The sequence below is a fragment of the Strix aluco genome, chromosome Z (assembly GCF_031877795.1).
Source record: "Strix aluco isolate bStrAlu1 chromosome Z, bStrAlu1.hap1, whole genome shotgun sequence".
In the NCBI taxonomy this organism is placed as follows: domain Eukaryota; kingdom Metazoa; phylum Chordata; class Aves; order Strigiformes; family Strigidae; genus Strix; species Strix aluco.
Window position 1 is genome coordinate 51,404,578 of NC_133971.1, and position 22,395 is coordinate 51,426,972.

Sequence of the window (22,395 nt, forward strand, 5' to 3'; positions counted from 1 at the left end):
CACCTCCAGCGATGGGGACTCCACCACTTCCCTGGGCAGCCCATTCCAACACCTAACAACCCGTTCTGTAAAGAAATACTTCCTAATATCTAGTCTAAACCTTCCCTGGCGCAACTTGAGGCCATTCCCTCTTGTCCTATCGCTTATTACTTGGTTCAGGAGACTCATCCCCAGCTCTCTGCAACCTCCTTTCAGGTAGTTGTAGAAGGCAGTGAGGTCTCCCCTCAGCTTCCTCTTCTCCAAACTAAACAACCCCAGTTCCCTCAGCCGCTCCTCGTACGACATGTGCTCCAGACCCTTCACCAGCTTCGTTGCCCTTCTCTGGACACGCTCGAGTAATTCAATGTCCTTTTTGTAGTGAGGGGCCCGAAACTGAACACAGTCATCGAGGTGCGGCCTCACCAGTGCCAAGTACAGGGGTAAGATCCCTTCCCTGTCCCTGCTGGCCACGCTATTTCTCATACGAGCCAGGATGCCATTGGCCTTCTTGGCCACCTGGGCACACTGCTGGCTCATGTTCAGCCTCCCTATCAGAATTGTGTTTGAGCCTACTTTTTAGTCCTGTTTTCTGAAGTACATAACCCAAATTCCTCACATCAAAATCAAATATTCAGTGGGATCAAATGACTATGAGAGTCATTAATTTCAACAGATGCTGGATCAAACCTCTATGTACATTAATATCAACTACTCTACTCTCTCTGTCAGATTTAGCACAATACATCATGAAGCCACACTGGTGTCACAGTACTGAGCATGGCAAAAACTTAGCCTTCAGATTGTCAAACCCAGCCTTAAGCACCTAGGCTCCTTGTGCAGAGGAGAAAGGGGTTTCCAAACAAGATCCACAAGAGCTAGCTAATAGGTAAATACAAGTGTATAAAACGTACTTTATACGTGGCCTGTTCCCAAGGATAGTAAACATCACCAGTGAGTACCTCTCTCCACTTCAAATTCAGAGCCTGAAACTTCTGAGCACACACCAGTATAAAAGCAAGCCAGAAACAGGAATGACATCTTCCTTCCTACAGCATTGTCTTGGGATCAGAAACTCATCTCTTACCTTTTGGAAACCCACCCAGACTTATATTTTACTGTCTGTATCTCTCTCCTGCCAAAGGGTTTGAATAAAGTCTTTGTGGAAGAAAAAGAAAAGGACCATGACTAAACAGATTATGGGCTCCAACATTCAGTGAGGCAGGCATTCCTGATGTCCAGGACTCTGATATTTGTCCTATACCAGTCCAGAGCAACACCTCCATCTCCTCTTCCGGCTGTGTTTTGAAGAAAACAACGTATGTGGTCATATTTCATGAGAAGTTCAGTTCCCTAGATTTTGCACAGTGTGTGCTGTATGAAACCCTACCAAACCACTGCCTCAGAGAGACTGATGTAACATCTAACTTCTGCAGCGAAGTGCGATTATGTGTTAATTGTTCACCAAAGCTAAAACAGTGCTTCCTGGTATAAGAAACCTTTAGAGGCAGAAGTTAAGGTGATTGTGGATAAGGTCCTGCGGATTAACACTGAACAGACTCCTAAAGACCTCCTAGATGAAAGGTAGTCTTTGTGAATACTTATCATATTTTGCTGGTTGCTTTCGGGTGAAAAGTGAGAAGAGAGGGTATAAAAACCCCTGTCATCTTGTGTATCTACGTATCAACACAGCAGCAAAGCACAGCTGCAGTCTGATCTCCCTTGTGTTGCCATTGCTTGGCATGCGTACATTGCTCCAGTGATTCAGAGTCTGACTACATTTCCCATGTGAATGGTCCCTAATAAGAAAAAAAAGACAAAATCTCCATGGTTCATTTGAGGTCTCTTATTTGTGATTCATTAACAAAAGCTTTAAGAGTTTGTAAAAATATGTTTATTGAATTCAAGTGAGATTCCTAACAGCAACAGTGTTTCTGTCTTTGCTGGTGTAATATCCCCAGGGTTGAATTTTAAGTATTTATGTGCATTTGACTGTATTCATTCTTCTTACCACTTTTTTTTTTCCTCATGAGAGTTGTAGATCTATTAATGCAATAGATTACATAAGCAGAATTGTTGAGAGCATATTACCTTGAGCTAGGAAGAACCAATTGCTTGTCCAGCCAGCTCAGGTATGTTCCATAGCCTTGTTCCCTGCACTTATGACCTCAAGGTGAGCAGTAGAAGGAAGTAAGCCCAAGTCTGTCTGATCCCATGAGTGTAGAAATCCTCTAAGTCTCATTGCTTTCCAAGGCTCCCGTCTTAATCAAGCATCCTTTTTCAGTCACTTGTGATTCATGGTCTGGAGTTGCCTGTCTGAGGTAGAAGCCTCTCTCATTGTGAAAAAGAAAAAGAAAAAAAAAAAAGCTGACAGGACTAGACATAAAAATGCAGCTTGGAACATTTTTCCCCAGAACTTGGATTCAATGCCTCCTCTGCTTAGGGTCAGGGAGAGCCCAGGTCACCCCGCTCCAGGCTGGGCTTGGGGACAGATGGCAGCCTCAGGCTTTCCTACTGAAACTAGGCCAAAATTTGTAAAGAAAGCAAAATTCACTGGACCAGAATGAGTTAAGATTTCCTTGGGTTTTTTTCTTCTATAAGCCATTAGAGCAAATGCATTTAAAATTTTCAATAAATGAAGAACACCAGCTTGAATATACATATTAGCAGTTACTGAAATTGACTATGCATATACCATATACCATTAGCTGTAGAAACCACTTTTTTCCTGTTGGCAAAAGAACTGAACCTTATAATCATTGTCAAAGTGATAAAGTATATTTCCTGTTTCCTTTTCTGTAGAGTTTTTGTGACTTCTGCTGTGTAGTCACAAGTCTGCTGTGTAGGGTTGCCACTACCACAGGCAGATACGAGTAACTATAAATATGTGCAAGCCAGAGTACATGTTTACTTAATGAAGCTTTATAAACAGACAGAAGTATGTAAAAAGTTCGAGCATCATCTGGGTGTTTTATTTGTGCGGTTCTTTGCAAGAAACACCGGCGAGACAGGTTAATAGAGCTGCATAACAAAGACTGGAAATGTTGGCATTTACAATGCATGGAAGATGGTAGTGTAGCAGTTGTTACAGCAGAGACTTGCACGTCAGTGAAGTGATGTAGCAACAGTAATTTTGCTAAATGTTAAGACTGACACTGATGATGTGAAATTTCTTTTCTTCTGCATGTCTTTGACTGAGCCATGGTAACTTTGTTATCTTTCTGTTTATATCTTCTGCATTTTCTGGCATGCCCTAGACAAGCTCAAAAGGAAGAATCACATTTATTCAGAATTAGGCTTTCCTGTGCTTCCTTATGCTAGGATTTCTCAGTACTCCTCTTGTTCTAAGTCTCTTAAACTCTGGCCCCAGCACACAGCCAGAACAAGAGATGTGTGCTGTGTGTGCCCTGATCACGGACCTTCACCAGGTATTCACACAGAAATACTTCTTTCTTCTCAGCCATGTTCCCCCTGGGTTTGTGAAAACAGAAGTGCTTTTACATCATGCTGTAAGAGTGTTGTAATTTCCATCTTCCCTTTAGCTACATTAGCACAGTCAGGCATCTTTCTCCATGTAGGCCAGTCCTATCCCGCCTTCCAGTAACATCATGGTTTACAGTCTGTAAGCTGCAAAAGCAGCGCAGTTACATTGCTCATGTCTCAAGACTCGGGCGGCTTGATCCTAGTGCAACACACAGCCTTAGCACATCAGAAAGCAGAGCTTAGCTGCACCAACATGTGGACAGTTCACTTCCCCTTCTCCATCTACAGTAAACTCACTAGAATAACAAAGTTATTGAAGGTCAGGAAGCAACTTTTCAGCCTGAAAAGATCCTGTTTCTTTTTTTCATCACTATTTGTGCATATTTAGACATTTTAGTACAAATGTTATGGTTGAAATCCTGCCTGTCATACCTATGGGATTAAAGACATTATGAACCTTGAGAAGGGCTAAACACTTGAAAGCATCATTCATTACATCTTGATATAAGCAGTATTCATAGTTCTCATTGATTTAAGCTTTTGAGTTCAGTACTATTCATGAATAAGGATGGGTTTGACCCTAAATACTTGCCTCTAAAAATAAAATCTCTTGCAAAGAGATTAAACTCAGTATCATCCAAGCTGTAGACTCCAAGATAGATAAGTATTTAAAGATGTGATTTGTAATTGTGGTCTACCATTCCCCTAAACCACTGTGAAGTGATAAAAATGAACCACTTTTGCCCTTCAATTGATTTTGGCATCCTTCTAAAGTGAAAAGGAAACTAGAATAGTTTGGAATTTAATTTGATAGCATAGTGAAAAGAATAAATATTTCCAAATAGACAAACACAGGGCTCAACAACTCTAGTTCCTTTGCCATTCAACATAATCAGGCTATGCCTGATCAGAAGCAAAAAATTGAAACTTCTTCGTATGGCATTCTCCCTTCTGCAGGCAGGTAGCATCATACCAAGCTTCCAGAACAACCCTGAGGTGCTTGGTGTATTTTTTACAATTAAAGATTTAATTTTTAAGAGATAGCATTCTGTTTTCTCAGATGTCTGTGGCTCCTGCATTTATATAGCATGAGTCTCAGATTTCATTATTCATTATTGTACCATCATTCAACCTGTCACCTTGTATTCAGTCATATAGAGCATTAAATGCAAGTACACATGAAGTTATGGAAATCTTCATATTATCTGTTGATAAATAAGTGACATAAGTATTAATATAGAATGGAAGTATTAACATAATCGACAGCCTTATTGTATGACAGCATGGTAGCCATCCTAGTAGGAAGATTCAAATCATTGCAGATGCACTGCCCTTTAGTTATATTCTGCAAGATTTCTCAAGTAGGCAAACACTAAAAGTGTCTGACACATAGAGGTACTACACTTGATTCTTTTTCTTAAAAAAATACTTTTAAAAAACCCACTGTTTTTTGTAAAAAACGCACAACTGTTATACATCAAAGTCAAGCTTGTCATAATACAAAGCCCTCCTCTAGAGAGGAAATGCACTACACACTTGGCTCTGAAAAGTTCTGGGGGATAGTCACATCTCCCACCACATGGCTATAGAAATAGATTGGGGTTTGTATTTAATACTGGGCTAGACTTAATATTCACATCTCCACACACACACTTACCTTTATCTCCCGCTCCTTTTAGACAAGATAAACCCAGCTAGCACTAAACCTGAGAGGGATTTGACACCTGAAGCTTGCTCTGACACCATTTCTAGAATGGATCTGCTGTGGTCCATGAGCAATTTTGCGTTTGTGAAACTGTAAACTAAAGAGATTACCACAATGCTTTTACTCACAAACATTTCTGCATCTTCTATGGAATTACCTCATTTAATGCACGTTAAAAAACAGAAAAAGATTCTTACTTCACACAAGATTCCTAAAGATGATTATTCAATTTTAAGAATTTTGCAGTGGCTGCCAAATATTTTAGAAACCAAATAAAGGCCTGAGACAGGTTCTGGGTTTTGTTCTGGGACAGAATCCATAATGCCTTTCTCTTAAGATCAAAGTTATTGAGGAAGTTAGACAAACTTAACAGACCATTTGGGCAACAAAGGAACATTGGAAACAACAACAAAAAAAAGCCAGGTACTTAAGATTTTTCCAGAATATGTACTAAATCAAAACAAAATGGCTGTTTTGTTTGTTGATTACAACAGGAAATAGCATAACAAATTCTACAATTCACATTTAGTGAAACATAAGAATTGACATTTTCCCCCTAAAAGAGAGATGCAAATTATGTTTCTCACTGAAAGAAGAAACCAGGGTTGACAAGTACATGGTTAAGAGAATAGTAAGCTTTCAGAAATGGCATACCCAGAACAACAGTTTCGGTCTCTGCCCATCTTCTGTGCAATCCAGTCTTGCTGTCTAAGCCTCATGGAAATATTAAGATAACTGTCATGTATTTTTTATATGCATTTGTTTAATGTGTTTGTCCAATGGAAAACATGGAGATAAGGTGTTAGGCATCACTACCTGTACTATGGAAGGGCCAGATTAAAAAACATGCATTGTTATATAACTCTTACTTGATGAAAAAATGAATTTTGGTAGAGACAAAAGTCCAGCTTCTAAACTGCATGTATTAAGTAGTACTAAGCTCTTGTACTGCCAGGATAGTAATCACAGAAGGACTAGATGGGTACAAACCATGGATGAGGCTTGAGGCAACTCTGACATCAACAGAAAGTTATCATACTTACTTATCACCTCTATACTCCTTTCTCAGCATTTCTTTACCCTGACAGCCCTGAACAGGAACAGCTATTACATCTCTTTTTAACACATCGCAAAGCACTTGTCTTTAGTGCCTCACAGCTCTCCCTTTCAGCCCATTGTTCCTTCTGAAATGACACACAGCATATCACAGCTCAGTTCTGCAAAGAGAGAGGTGGACACAAATTTGGGCCCGAGCCAAGGATGTGCAAGTGACTCCTCTAACTCCATGGAGTCTGCTTTAAGCTGTATTGGTTTCAAAACTTCATGTCAAAGTCCCTGAAACTTGTTGGTGGCTTTGCAACTAGAAAAATGACAGCAGAGCAGACAGGAACTATGGGAGTCCAGTGCAAACTGACAAACTATTTATATTGGCAGAGCATAAAATATGCAACTACCAAGAAGATATGAAACCAGGGACTCCACTAAGATTTTACTATAGGATCATCCCTTGCTTAATGATGAGATGTATTCCTGAATAACCCCTTTCCATTTCCCAAAATATTTTTTTCACTAATAACACAATATATCTCTTTGTTCCAGCTCTTTCCTTGAGCATTTATAATTGAATTTTACATGATAAGTCTTGTAGGCTGGATTCATCAGGCTTACATAAAGCTAGCAGAGCACCAAAGAACGATGTAGCCAGCACTGGCTTTCTATCACAGAAACTGGGATGAAATAGACCTCAAGATGTCATCCAGTCAATTCCCTTAGACAATTCCCTTCTGGCATTTCTGACACCAGTTTTCTTAACCTAAAAGCCACAAGTAAGGGAAAATACATTGCCCTCCAAGAAAATCTCCTCAAAGGCTAAAATATCTTAGCAAACTTTGTAGACAAAAGACAGCAGATGCAATATCTCTTTGACCTTTTCATAAGTGTACTGCAGAAATACAGTCCAGGTGGGAGCTACCATGAAACAAATCGAGAATTGATTAGAAGAATCATAGCCAGAGAATTTTGTAATGTTTCACCATGAAACTTAAAAATATCTCAAATGGGTTTTCAGATTAATGACCTGAATCCTTGAGTAGACAGTGAACTTAATAAATTTGTGTGTGTATGAAGTGGAAATGATTGCACTCACTTTGGCAGACAGTGTCTAAAATTATCTGGACAAGCAAGGAAATAATCTGCGCACAATATTATGTTTCTGTGGGAATAATCAACTACAGAAGTTCAACTTGAAGAACATCTATGCAGCAGCTTTGCAGGAAAGGAGTTGGGGATGGAATGACTCACAGACCAAAGAGGCTTTACCAACTCGTACTTTTGCAATATGGCATCATCTGAGGTAGTCAGTAGTCAGGACTGACTAAGGAACCCATATGAGTAAAAGCCTTACTAATGGGAATAGTCTGCTCTAAGTACCACCGTTTAGAAACTATTATATTAGTGGAAATTTTCCAGAGTAGACTAACAACAGCTGGAAACATAAGGGGCAGAGTGGATAGGGGAGTTGGAGATGACAGGGATATTTAGTTAGTCTAGGGACTACATTGCAATGAGAAAATTAATAAATATTTCCCTCTGTTTCCTGTATGTAGGAGATGCAATAAACTTGAATTCCATATAGATTAGATGTCTTTGATTGTGTGGATGTTCAAGGGCAAGAATGGATTATCTAGGAAAGATTATAGCATTTCCTTGGAAAAAATTTTTGTTAAGAAACTTTTAGGCAGAATTCCTGAGATTGGGAATAAGCTAGAAAATCTTAAAAGGTCCCTTCTAGCCATATTCTTTGTTATTCTATCTATAAAAGCTGAGCTCTCAGCTAGTTTTAGAAAAGCTCATGACATATTCTTGGCCTAATATATATAATGGCTCACTAGCTTAGATCATTAATTTCCCACTGTGGACCTCATTTACACAATGCATGCCATTCTTACCACAGTCAATACTGCTGTCTCCCACTGACTTCTCCAGCACCACCACTGAAAGCCTATGTTACCTGACCTACCTTGTGTTTGTCTCTCTGACACATTTCTGGAGGGCAGATTTTTCCAAACCCAGAGCTGTTTGGCTTTTAATTAAGATTTATTTTTAAAAACTTCTGGTAATGCTCCAGCCATGTTTTTTTTCATCAGCAGCTCTGTGGTGGTGGCACAATTTAAAGTTCCATCTGCTGGCACACACAGACAGATAGTTCTCCTTACTCAACATTTTGGGATTCTGTTGTTATGCCAGTGCCATGTGATGCAAACGTGGGCAACATTGTGTCCGCATGCCTTTTGGAGCACAATATGCCGTGCAGCACAATGCCATGTGTCAGCTTTTGTCTTCTGATGGCAATAACCCCTTAAGCTAAATGCATCAATGTATCAGAACAATAGATTTCTCTTTTTTTTTTTTTTTTTTCTGTTTCTAATTTAGAGTAACAAATGGTTTTTATCTGTTTCAACTATAGTTAGTTCTGGTAATTGAGTTGGACTAATACCCACAGAAAACAAAGCTGTGTGTTCACCCTGTCTTCTATGTTATTGCTGTAGAAAAACAGCTTTAAGACACAAATACTTTAAATATGGTGTAGGTAATCTATCTGATGAAAAAACACTTAAATTCTCTTCTCTCCATATTATCATCATAGAATTATTTTCAATAACATGTTGGGTTTTTTTCCTTCATAGGAAATTGCATAACATTGCTGAGAACAAGTTCTGGTCCTAGTTTAAAAGAATGATCCATACTTTGGCTGAGGGAATGATAGTGTCCACTGCTGGCAAACTTCTCTCAAATCTGAGGCTCGTCATCCTCTCCAGTTTTCATAGCAATACTAGATACAGAAATTTCTCCATTTACTGCTGGATCTTCAACCTCACTTCTTCAGAAAAGCATTAAAAAGTAATAAAAACTAAATCCAGACGTATGAAATCAGCCTTCAGCATGGAGATGCCAGGCAAGTCTGGAGTAATAGATATCAGAGGACAGATTACCTCAAAATATTAACTAGAACACAATCTTACATACACATCCCAAATTGTCTTAATTTACCAAAGAGGATTGAAACTTAACAGATCACTAAATCAAGATGATGGGGCAGTACTAATGACACAGCTGCCCCTTTATATCTCCAGCTCACTAGGAACTGCTATTCCCCGAAGTGGACAACCTGGTTGCAGCGATCTTGCTACATATCTTCTCCATCCAGGACTGTGGTAAATCTTATACATGAAAAGCATACACATCTAAGAATGATTAAAAATGTAGAAATAATTTGCTTATCATGTGACATGCCAAAATCTGTCTCAGTTTGTCCATGTGAGGCTCTAGTTTGTTTTCACTGCAGATTTTCAGACATGGTTACTCCAGAGGCACATCCCTCTTCAGGAGTCCTCTAAGATCACTGTGTTCTTCTGAAACAAGTCAAAGGCCACAGGTGAATCAAGCAAGCAGTAGAGAGGAAAATACTTCTCTTTGAGGCCCTCATGGATTGAATTTCTAGAAGAGGTCAATTCACTCCTGCCACATTGCAGAATTTTCCCTGTAGAAGTTCTCCTGACCACAACCATGCAAGGGGAAAGGAAAAAGACATGTGCTATGCAATCTCCTTCAGGTAGATTCTTCTGTACAAGCACTGAAGAAAAAACTAAAACTCCTTGCAATCCACCAGACAAGTTCTTGACCTGCAAATCCTGTTTGCTAGGGTATAGCCTAGGTGACAGCTGTTTTAGAAATTTCCTAATGCAGATTAACACTCTGGGCAACCACTTAATCAGTAATTCAAAACCAAATCCTGAACATACACCGGCGTTCAGACCTCCTGTGACTCCTGCAAGCTGCATAATCTATGAACATGTTGGCACACAAAAGTGTGTTCTAATTAATAGATTCACTATCACAGTGTAGTACACATCATCAAATTTTTACATTGTCTTTGATCCAACAGTCACTGGCAATATTACAATACATGGTAGCTACTTTAAGTTATCATATTATTATCCTTCTATGCACGTTTAAAATTTGCATAGCTGCAAAGCATTAATTTTGCTCACAGTTGGGGTTTCTGCACCTGATGTCTCACTTGAGCCGTTTAAAACAAGAATTGAAATCTCCCTGTCTAAACTTTTCTTCATTTATTTTCAACACCTCTGAGTGATACTTTAGCTGCCTTGAAAATACTTCCTTTTTGTAATGAGAAGGAGGCACTGTTGCTTTTGGACTGTAATGCCTTTCTTCCTTTTTTTTTTTACAAAATTATCATTTCAGACAGTGGAATATTTTAATTAACTATTTGCATGCATCAGTCAGCAACTAAAGTAGAAACTAAAATGCCAATATATCTTCATATCCTGTGAAAGGAATTCCATATAAAAACAATTAGCAGTTGCAGCTTTGTTGCATGAGAGCTAAGTGCTTGATCTTTTACTGCTGTTGTGAGAAAAACATCTTCATCCACAGGCCCTCTCCACCCCAAAATTAAAAGGAACGCCCAAGAAAACTGTGTGGTCATTTTTGCCCATGACAGAGAGCATGTTTGCGGTCCTCTTGCCTTTGATCTATATGTTCTTTTAAGAAGACTGAGGCAGGTGAAGTTCCCTTGAAGGAGGGCAAAGGAGAGAGCTCTGCCCGTCTACTTGGCCCTTCTCAAGCCAAAGAGCCATTTCAAGGGGGAGATGTTCCAGTAACAACTGCATTTGGCTGGCAAGAGAGCAGTGGACAGGGAGTCTTATACAGACCGTTTTTACTTCTGTCCTAATTTGTTGGTTTATGTTTTCTTTATCTCAGAAGAGTTACATTTCTAGCTTTTTCAATGAAAAATGGGATTTTCAGGTCTTTTGGTCTTCCACTGGGAGTCCAATATGAGAAGAAGATCTGAGCAGATCCATCTCAGAGTTTGGACCAGGTTAGCCTCCTATCCAAATGCCTATAAAGCAGTATAACTTCATTGTTGGAAACAGTCAGATGATACTTCCCCATCACTTTACAATTTAATATAAAACATGAACATCAATGTCATGGTCACCAGATGATGTAAGCATGTCATACTGCAGCTACTTGAAACAGGGTCAGTGCATGCTGCAAAATGAGAGCAAGAGCAATGCATGTAGAAAAATAAATTGGAGGAGGGATAAAGTCAAGAGGCAGGTTTTTATTTTAGAGGTTATAGAAAAAAAATTTATTTAGGGACTCTGAATTTGGGCTTTTTACCTTTTATAGTTTTAAAACAGGAAAGTTCTCTTATTGAATCAAACACAAATAGCAATATCTGGATCTTATGAGCAAGTCTCTACTTACATATCATACATATTTTTGTTCCAAATCTGGCCTGACAAACAACTGCACCTAATTCAAACTAGTTGAAAGAATGGAGAAAGAAATGTAAGGGAAAAGATAATAACACGACCAAAAAAACCAAACCCAAAATACCTCTCTCTACCAACAGGACAATGAAAGTGTTAATTTTAGCATCTGTAGTTAAAAGCATGAGATAAATATTTCTATTTTATTAGAACAAGACTTGTGAAAATAACCTAGTCATACTTCCACTAAGAAAAGTGGGAAATCTTATATCGCAGCATTTTGAGACTATGGTTCAAAACTTTAGTTTTGAATGAATTAATACATGTTACATTTCATACAACCTATGCATTCAGCAGAGCTAGCAGGAAATCACTCTATTTTACTGACATTTCCAAATTAATGTCTGTACCAAATCAGATCACAAAGTGTTGATGTTTCCCACAGATAGGAAAGTTCCCACAAAAATTTCAGAGGGAAAATACTCAAAATATGCAAATTATTAAGGACTGCTAACACGTTTCTAGTTCAAGCAAAATAAATTGAAAATTTTTGTTTTGTTTGTTTGTTTGCAGTTATTGCATGTAGAGAGAAAATTAAGCTTGTAGACCTCAAAATCATTTACCAATTTATCAAAATCAGTATCAGAGTAACAGGTTGGAAATAACATCTTTCAGCCTTTCCTCATATACTTCCATCAAAACAGGATGGGAACCAGAGACAGATGCTCACTGAAGTAATTGCTGCAATGGTTTAAGATGTTACTGCCCAGAGTGAGAGTTCAAGTCCTAAGCCAGAGCCAGTGGGATGAATCATGCCCTTCCTCCTTCTCACAGTGAGGTTAGCAATTTCATCAGGTTAATATGGTTTTCTTTGTCCTAATGGTAATGACGAACACTGGAAAGATCCTTTCATCATTTGTTTCAAGTTCTGGCAAAGAGACACTAGCAAACAATCCTAAGAAAACAGCTTTTTAATCCACTGCATTTCTGAAGTGAACATCTAAGCGAGGCTTGATAAAACTTTAACTGTTTTAATTCTACCATCTAAATCATGAAAACACAACCACCTAGAGGAACATTTAGCAGCATAGTAATGAAACATGCTGCAGACTAATCTTTTTTCTTTTCCTTTTTCTCTCATGAGCCATCTCCTGCTTCCCACAGACTGTTGTGAAGCCATGCACATGCACAAAAGTCTGTGGGCTCCTTTTACCTTTGGTAACATATCCAAGGCTTAACATGAATGCTGAAAGAAGTTACATTAACAACAAATGTGACTTAAGGGACCAAACTTTTCAGCACACATACTCCTTTCTTTAATGAACATGAAACAGTGGATTTGAGCCAAAAGTCTGGACTTTAAAATTAACTGAAAAAGTAACAGCAGTTCTTGCTAGCCTAAAGCTAGTAAGCCGTACAGACACCTTCTGTGCTTATTACACTCCCCCTCCTGAAGAGGAAGGGGACCTTTAATGTTTGCTAGGAACACATGGCATTGAGTTGCACAGCTTGTACCTATAGTGCTAGGGCCTGAATAATAGGGCCTGAAACAAAGTTGACCTCTCAATGAACCTCACAACCAAACGTTATCCATTACTAGTATATGTTAATTAGTAAAATCTGTATTACCATTAGCATTTACTATTAGTATCTGATCATTAATGAAATATGTATGCTCACTAGTGAAAGACGTAGTTTAGACAAAATGTAACCAGTAGTGAGGATGAAATGTCACAAGAATGTATCCAACTTGCCTTGTTTAGCCTTTCAATGCTGAGAACCCAAGTGTTTGACCTTGTTAGAAACTCCCTTGGTTCTCCCCCACAAGCCCTGGCCAGGCTCTAGGTGGAATCCAACAGGAGGATGAGACCAGATGTTTCCGCTCAAAGAAAAGTGCAAGTCATTGTGACTTGCTGATTTTTGGTATATAAGGCTGGGCCCGCTCACAGCGACTTTGGATGCCTCACCTACGGGTGGACGCACCGCGTAGGATTTCCCACTTGCAGGGAAAGGTTCTCCAAATCCTCGCTGTAACCGGGGCTGCCCAGCGACTGCGGATCTGGATGATGGTAACGTATGCAAGTGGTGATGGATCTTTCTTAATCACTATTCTCCCCATCATGTACTAATGATTAGGTACATTACCTTGCTTATTCTTATTTTCTATAATTAACTGTATGTAGTAATAATTAAGTGTACTATTCTGTATTTTTCTTATTGCTTATATTCGATATTACTTGGTTGTATCCTTTAATTATTAACAGTAAAATAAGCCTACCCTTTTCACTCTGGTGGCTGAGTTTAATTGGCATCCTTAATCAGCAAAACAGTACCCCATTACTTTGCTTTACTTTACGCTAGTACCAGTAGCTCTATGCTACTCTCTCAAGCCAGCATTACAGAAAGGGAGAATCAGGGATCCAAACCCAGATCCCAGCCACTGCTCACCCCCAGTGTAGCAGAGAATTGGGACAAGGATATTTAATCCCCCTTACTTATGGTGCTTAGGTGATACAGCAGAATACAGATACAGTTCCTATAGAGCACCAGGATGGAGAGTGCCCCAAGTTTATGGAGAATACACTGTATACAGGGAAGCCATATCTCAAATTCAAATTTGACATCCATGCTAATATTTATTTATTTATTTATTTTTAATGTTAAGTATCATATATAATTGAACTGGTCATGAATAAAAATCCTAACAGGACATGAGAAAAAACAGGAAAAGGGGAGTGATATTACTGGGTACACAGACTGCAGTGGTACAGTGGCTGAGTGTACACAGACCCATCAGATAATATATTTCTTGATATCCTTCTAGAGTTGCGACCACCTGCTGAAACACTTTTGGACAGGTCTTAATGCAAAACGGACAGTTGGAAGTGGAGGAACCTGACTGCTGTCACATTGCCACATCACAACTCTAACCTGTGGGCAAATTAAACTTGAATGGTAGCCACTGAATGCCAGGGTTGTTTAACAAAGGTTCTGGAAATATCTCCAACAGAAATGGAGATATGCTAGTTTCATTGCAGAAAGGTCATGAAGAGACACAGGTTATTCTTAATGATTATATATTTTCAAAAGGAAAAAACTGGACTGGCCACACAAAAAGTACATTGAAATCTTCAAGATTATTTTGTGGTTTATGAACAGTCAGAATTAGATCAATGGAAGTAAATATATGTATAAAAAATCTCAAAAAAGTCTGTATGAAGTTATTGCAGCAATATTGGCAACAAAATCAATTAGCTAATCAAAGCCAAAAATTCCAAGTTATGCTGTCCTTAGAGCTTCTTTTGGAAGCCTCAAATAAGGGAGAATTATCAAACTTAGAGGGAAACTGCATGGCTTTTGAGCAGTTTTAAACATGTATCTATTCTAGTTCAGTAGGTTAACATGCCTTGGTTTTGGCATTTTTTTTTTTTATTGTGGTTTTAATTCCAAGAGGGTCCTGAAACACGGACTTCTTTATCTGTGGGAGTTGATTAAAAAAAAAATCCTTCTAGCAATCTCTAGTCAGTTAAAAATAATCTAGTGTATATCCACTAGATAACAAAATTCTGCTGAATTTCAATTGATTTTTCCCTGTAAACAGGAAAGAGTCCAAGCTGATTTGACATCTGGTTTGATGTGTTTAGAGACTGGACCTAGGTTTGTTTAAAGTTGGCTCTAGATTTGTTTACAAATGTATTTTTTTGAGAAATTGGGAAGCAGTCTGCAAGTAAGAGCAAGAAAAAGTGGATCTGAAAAAGACCTGCACATCTCCAGCCAGGATAATATGCAGGAGACTTGTATGTGAATTTTGGTAACAAATACACACAAGTCTAGCCTATGCAAAAAAGCCTGGTAGGTTGTTTGTTTGTTTGTTTGATTGTTTTGTACAGGTTGTTTTCATTAACTAGAGTTTCATTTCCAGGATAGTAAAGATGTGGTGCAGCCCAAAGTCTGACACAGTCTGACGAGCAGCACATCAGTTACCTTGAACAAAGCCTGAAGGCACTCTGTGGAAAGAAGCCTTTTTCCAAGAGAATTGCAGGACAAGTTGATGGATTTTTTTTTTTTTTGTCTTTTAAAAGCCACCAAACTTAAGTAGCAAAACAGATGAGAGGAAAAGACAGAGTCAAAATTTACAGGTAGATCCTTTGCAGCCACAGTGGGAGCTGAAAGAAATGCTAAGAAAGCACAGGGTGTTACAACAGAGAGGGAAAAATCCCAGAGTTGTGATAAATGCTCATGCTGTGTGTGTTGCTAGCTCGGAAGCCCTCCTATTGCTCATCACACTAATTTTACCTTTTCCTCAATTCAGAAAACTCTATGTGTCCTGAAGAACTACATATATTTTCACATGTGTTCCTACATTATGAACACAGTGGAGCTCCTATCCTGGGCTAGGATAGTGCAGCAGCAATACAAAAATAGTAAAATAATGCTGATATTCTTTACAAGTCCCGTAGGATGCTAAGTTTAAGGATTGTCAAGCAGTTAGTGTTACTATGGGAACTGATTTCTTGGTTAGTCACACATTCAATGTATTTATCTTAACTCTGCACTTAAATGAAAACTGTTCGGTGATTTTGTTCCAGAGCTACCTGAGTTGCATGGAAAGAAGTGTTCAGTTTATTAGAAATGAATCCACTGCAGTAAGTAAATTTTTTTCCTCTGTAGTAACACATTAAGTTAAACCTGGCTACACTATTTTCTGATGAAAGTTGGATGCACTTGTAATTCTAATAGCCTTAAGGAGTGACAGAGCAATTAAACTTTGAAATAGTGACAGCCCCTGCAAGGTTGCTGTAGTGCCTGGACTAGTGCCTAACTAGCCTACCTGTGCGGAAAATTCCCAATGGCTGTTATTTCCTACAGAAAGGACAGAGTTTTTCTCTTCTTACTGACCAAGGACTCTCACAATTTCCTTTCCATAGTAAGATAAATTAAAATCACTTGACAAGCGATGTCAGACAGCAACGATGAAAATTCCTGTAGGTCCAGGATGAATTTTATGTCAGAACACATATACGTTCACCTGAAGAAGTTCTGGCATCTGTCTGCAACACCAGAAACAAAGGTCTAGGTCTCAACAGTAGTTGGTAGAAACTGCACTTGAACCAGGGTTAAATTTAAGTGTTATGAGTTTCTCTTTCTCTCACAGAAGCAGGGGAGGTATGATAAAAAGTCTTTGATTTCTCCCCAGCCCAAGTCCACTCTTATGTACAAAATCATATTTCTCCAAAGAGTGGATTCAAGGCGAAAAATGAGCCAGGCCTCAGGCAGCATTTTGTTAATTTTTCCAATTCACTAAGAGATTGCCAGTGTTCAGTATTTTTGCAGAAGCCATCCTTTTCCCCTCCATAAACATTTTCTCCTCATTCTCACAATTAGAATAAATAAATATATATTACATATATATATATAAAAATCAGTGTTTCAGACTTCCTGTATGAAACCCAAGAACAACACTTAACTATGCTTACACTTCACATCTGTATAGATTTTAGGCATCCTAGAAGAAAACAATCACTTCGGCAATTTTATTCACTTTTTATTGCTTCAAAATTGTTATAAAACATAATACTCATAACATCCTCCATATAAATTACCTATTTAACCACCCCTGCAAGTCTCAAATCATCATCTGCGGTATACATCAATAAAAGGTGCTAGTAAAGGGTGGGAATGTGGCCCTTGTGAAGTATGCATGTGTAAGAAAAACGTCTTTGTTTTAACAGCACATTCTCTGAAGAGTAATAAATTGTTGTTAGAGAAAAGTAAGTGCCTTGTGTCTCACTAGGCTACATCAGAAGTGACAAAATATGAGGTTCTTACAGAGTTAATGGCATAACATCAGATAATGCACAGACTACACCTGATAGCTACTGGGAAACTGATAAGCAGATGATCCCTTGGGATCTAATTCAACAGTAAAACCTATCAAACTAACAACAAGAAAACCCACAAAAGATTACTGAATACCCAAATATTTGCCGATATACTGCAAAAGCAGGTGGGCAGAATTTAAACTGGTCCCTTGATGATGATTAACTGCACCAACTAGTATAATCTGGCCTGAAGATTCACAGCTTGACAGAGGTTAGAGAACAAAACTTAGCTTCCAGGGCTGAGAGTCCTAAATCCTCAGCATTTCCACATACCCTTGATTTCCTCTCTTACAATTCTGTCCATGGGATATATAGTAGCTTTCAAGTATTTTGGTTATTACAATCTTTCATTTTAAAAAGCCTAGAAAATAAACAAGTGATGGGGTTTTTTTCCAGGTAACTGAAGAAATGCACCTACAAGAGGGCTTGAGGGGAGGGATAGAGGTAAAGAACACAATCACTTAAGCTTAGTGGTACCTGAACACGGAGTGTTGGGAGGGAAACAGCAGGAAATCATACTTTTACTTTGAGCTCTAATTTCTGCTGTTTGTAACTTAGAATGATACATGACTAGTGATCAAAACCAATCCTACTTTGAGAATATACAAGTGCCTTGCCCTTAGTGACAATAACAAATTGGCAGGACTGCGATTTTCTAATGCTCATGGCATAAAAATCCAGTGGTGGTGGCGAAATTGTATCTGCCACTAGGCTCACAGTTCAGATAGAACTGATTATACCAAATACATACAGTAAGCAGTAGATTTTGGCATCATCTTGATAATGTGGCAGATCTCGATAACCACAGTGACATGGAATTAGAGAGTGTATCCAAGTTCTGAGCAATTAACACATTTGGAAAGGAAGGGAGTACTTCATAGTACCTGTCATATTATCATACATCTTGCTATTAAAAAAATATTCATTTTCCATTAGCAAAGGGCATCACTGATTCTGTATCTGATCCAAATCCCACTCCCACCAAGGCTTCCAGAAGAAGCAGAGACACATTACTCTCATGTGGGTAAATTTCCAATGATATGCCTTTCAGTGAACATTATTTCCATTTAACATATACCTGCTTGAAGGTAGCATTTTTTCCATATGTTTTGAGAAAGAAAAGCAAAATCACAAGTCACAGCAGTTTTGAGTCATGTTTCTTCAGAAAAGAAAGAAATAGCCATTGGCTCATAAAAAGTTTTCCAACACAGCTGCTTTTCCTGGAGCTTTGACAGCAGAGCTGTGCCTCTGAATTATAAACAGAGCTGCTGCTTTGGCCATCATAAATTTGGTTCAAAAATCTAAACACTTTAGAATAAAATAGGCTTGGACTGTAATATCCTGTGAGTTACTGAAAAAGATGTGGATACAATTGGAATCCATTCTTGCCCAAATGCTCAGAAACCACAGCAACAGTAGTTATTTTTCCTCAAATGCTTTTAAACTCACTCCAGCCATTGTTCAGTGATTTGTAGGCTCTGCAAAAAAGCAGATGGTGTGCTTTGACCATTGTTTATTTTAACAACAATTTTATTCCACTGTTCTTTCATATCCTTTCTCCTGCTTGTTGCATCTGCTCATTTATTCAGTAATTCTCCTGGGCAAGGGCAATTTCTGAGTTGTGTGTGAGCGGTGCCTAACACAGGATGTCTCTGTCCCTAGTGCAGGTATCTGGAGGCAGAAGTTAAGACACTAAACAATCTTTTGGTGCTATGTGCTATCTTGGGTCACTTGAGGTGTACTGCCAAGTTTTTCATCACTGTAATTTTTGTCCAATTAAGAGATCTAGCAGACAGAAAAGCACACTTTATTTGGTGGATTTATGAAGAGAGAAGATGTCTAAGAAGCAGCAGAAATAGTCTGAATAACGGTCCACTCAGTCTTCCTCAGGGAAAAAAAATGTGAAAAGACATGGGCAAAGCAAGGAGAACTGTTGACAGTCCTGTAAATGCTACAAGCACTAAGAAGTGATACTGAGGAACCATATACGTGCTCTTCAGTATCTGATTCCCTGTAAGCCAATAGGTAACAGAGGTCCACTAATTCTCATCCTTCTTGTTCTAGTGAAAATGCTATGATTTGCTCTGAAGGTAGGCTCAAGTGAACAGAGAATATCATCCCAGTGACCTAACTGGAGACCACCCAAACCTTTGGCTACTCCGACTATTTCAATTTGAAGAGACCCACCCACAGAAAACAAGGGGTGAGTTCTAGGTAATAACACCAGAGTTGAGTTTCCAACCAGTAGAAACAAGTACATCTTTTCTGTTTTAAACAGTTTTTCCTAAGCAAATTATCCCTGAAAAAACAAACCATAACTTTTTTAAATGTTCCTGTTTTATTATTCAGCTCTTTTTTACTGTTACTTTTCAATACCATTTAAGAATTGTTACACAGATGAAGAGCAGATGCTTCCTTTTGATTAGTCTTAATACAACTCATTTACTTAAATACAAACAAACAAATAAACCCCAACACATGAACTTTGACCAGCATTTGCACTATATTCTCCCGCTGGACACCTCAATCTTTAGGTCTTCATTTTCTACTGTATGATCTGTGTATGCAACTACATCACATCATCATGATGGATCGCTGTTGTAGGGATCAGCTCTTCCTTTTGTACATTCTAAATAAAGAAAAGGGACATTTCTGAGTTGTTATTTAAAATGTAAATTCTTCATAAATAGCTGAATCAAATGAGCTGAACATGTAAGTGGATTTGTCCTGTGTCTGCCTAGGTACTTTCTGTGGCATCACTACTCTGTGACTGGACTATGAAGTACTTCAGTTCTCTGGCACTGCAGCCTGGACATTGTTCCATCCACACATCTGACTTGGCAGCATGTTATTACATTGCTCCGTTATGAGGAACCAAGGAGCAAATTCAAGGACAAATGTGCATTGTGTTGTGAAGCAGCAGCACAACAGTCTGGTGGGTAGAAATGACAGAAGCAGCTAAAGCACCAACAGGTGCCCTGGGAAGCACAAATAAAGAGGTCACAGTTGTAAGTCATAGCACCTGTCTGCATGGGTCTCCTGCCAAGTTAGGACCAAGATTAGATGCTACTTTCTGACATAAGTGCACAAGCACCTACAGTGCCTTGGGGGAGAGGAAATGGAGGGAGATGTCAGATGGCAAATCCAACCAAGAGAAACCACTGCAGAAGCTACCCAAGCTGTGACTAGCAAACAGACAAATTCCACTTGTGAGCAGTCTCTCTTTCCCCACTCTTTGGGGGATTCAGGTATTTAGATTGCTTATTTTTCAGAGCCAGCATAACAAAGCCTCATTCTCTGTTGCTCACAGACATGCTTAACAGCAATAAGAAGAGTAACAAAGAACTTCATTGCTAAATAACTCTGCTAGAAAGCTAGAAAAGATTATATAGAATAAGTCACTAGTGCTGCTTCAAGATGAGAGGCTGAAGTCACAGTAATCTAAACAAAAGGAATATCAACTAGAGTAACAAGCAGGAAAACCAATGATTTCATGAAATTTGAACACACCCTTTAGAAGGACCTCAGAGACCTGTCCAAGCCCAATGAGTCTGTGTTTGTGCACTCTCATACACAGCACTGCTATCGCAACAGCTATTCCGGAGATATTCTAGAGCAAATGGAGCTCCAGCTGCAGGCTGGGCATTGAAAGAAGCAGCTTCAATTGGAGTGAACAAGAACAGTTCCACCAGAGAGTATATAACTAGGAGGTAAAGCAACATGGTAGGAGATGTGAGGTGAAATCACTTCACGGGCAAAAGAAAGACTATTCATGCTGAGCTGCTTGATGAGAGGAGATAAGGCCACCAGCTTCTTTTCTAATTGTTTTTGAAGAGACTGATGCAAGAAGCGCCCAAAGGGGCTTAAGCAAAGGAGGCACTCACACTGCTGAAAGCTGTCTGCACAGAGGTTCAGTGGCTGAAGAATGCTAAAAGCCTCAGTGCCTGCAGGCTAAGACAAAACTGAGCAGAGCGCTTCTGAATATCTACATTTTGGGCTTAGACACTTCTAAAGAAAGCTAAGCACATAAATCCTTTTTTAAACATAGCCCTCCTTGTGAAAAAAGCTGTCACTATAGGATGTCATGAAATTCTGTGGAGGTTTTAGGGTTTGCTTCTGGTCTATAGTACAAAATTTAAGTCAGAGAAAATACCACAGAGAAAACCAGAATGCACTAGTGTAAAAAGAGTTAGATGAGACCAGAATCTGCCCCACAACCAGAGATGTCTGTAAAGACTGGATGTTGTTTGATGCATTATGTAACTCATTGCAGCAAAACATTCAGTTGCTTCCAGGACTCTAAACAGTATCAAAAAATAAAGTTATTTTTAAAAGAGATGAAGCCATGACTTTCAAGAATTATGCTGAATAAATTTTTATCCATCTGACTTCCTGTATATGAAAGTAGCATTGGGTCACTTTATCTTTTGTTTCAAAATAAATGTACTTTAACTTTTTTCTGTGAAGGATATGAGGGTCGGATAAGAGGAAGCTGAAAAATTAAGACCAATTTTTGAAATGAAAATTGCCTAATAAAAGATTATCAGTGATAACAGACAATTTGTAGAATGTGATAATGCTGCATGCAAATGGTTTTTGAAATGCTGATGCACACAAGCCTCTAAAATAGATTTTTATTGCTATGACATGTCCAGAAGATCTTGTCTTCCCATACTGCATTTTTCAAATACATTTACGCATGCTAAGATTGGCAATGTGTCCTGTATATTCATGAAAAATTAATGATTTTGAAAGACTGTGTAGGTGATGCTGCTGGTATGACTTCTGCAATAAACGGTAATAAACTACTGTTATTGTTCTCTGAACTTCAATTTGTAAAAATTTTAAGCAGTAAACCAAGTTTTCTGAAGTATCTATAAATTTTTGGAGGTTCCAGATTATGCCTGGACTTTAAGGTTTCACATACCTACAAATAATCACAAACTGGAAAAAAGTGTGTTCAGTGGGGGGGAAGAACAAGGAGAGGGCTTGAAAGAAACTCTTTCCATTTCAGATCACTGTCAAACTTTGCAGTCATCCCTTTTTGTAT

The 22,395-nt window shown here is 38.6% G+C and overlaps 1 long non-coding RNA gene across 2 annotated transcripts in view; it reads left to right on the plus strand.

The window, feature by feature from the left end:
* Positions 1-22,154, plus strand: part of LOC141918682 (uncharacterized) — a 39,701-nt gene extending 17,547 nt beyond the window's left edge. Inside the window, exons 1-4 of one of the 2 annotated variants that reach the window (XR_012621767.1) lie at positions 15,550-15,602; positions 16,053-16,109; positions 19,410-19,548; positions 20,087-22,154. This is a non-coding gene — a long non-coding RNA (uncharacterized LOC141918682). Of the gene's footprint in view, positions 1-15,549; positions 15,603-16,052; positions 16,110-19,409; positions 19,549-20,086 lie in introns of those variants that run through there. The other variant, XR_012621766.1, reaches the window with a different exon arrangement.
* The last annotated feature ends 241 nt before the right edge of the window (positions 22,155-22,395 follow it).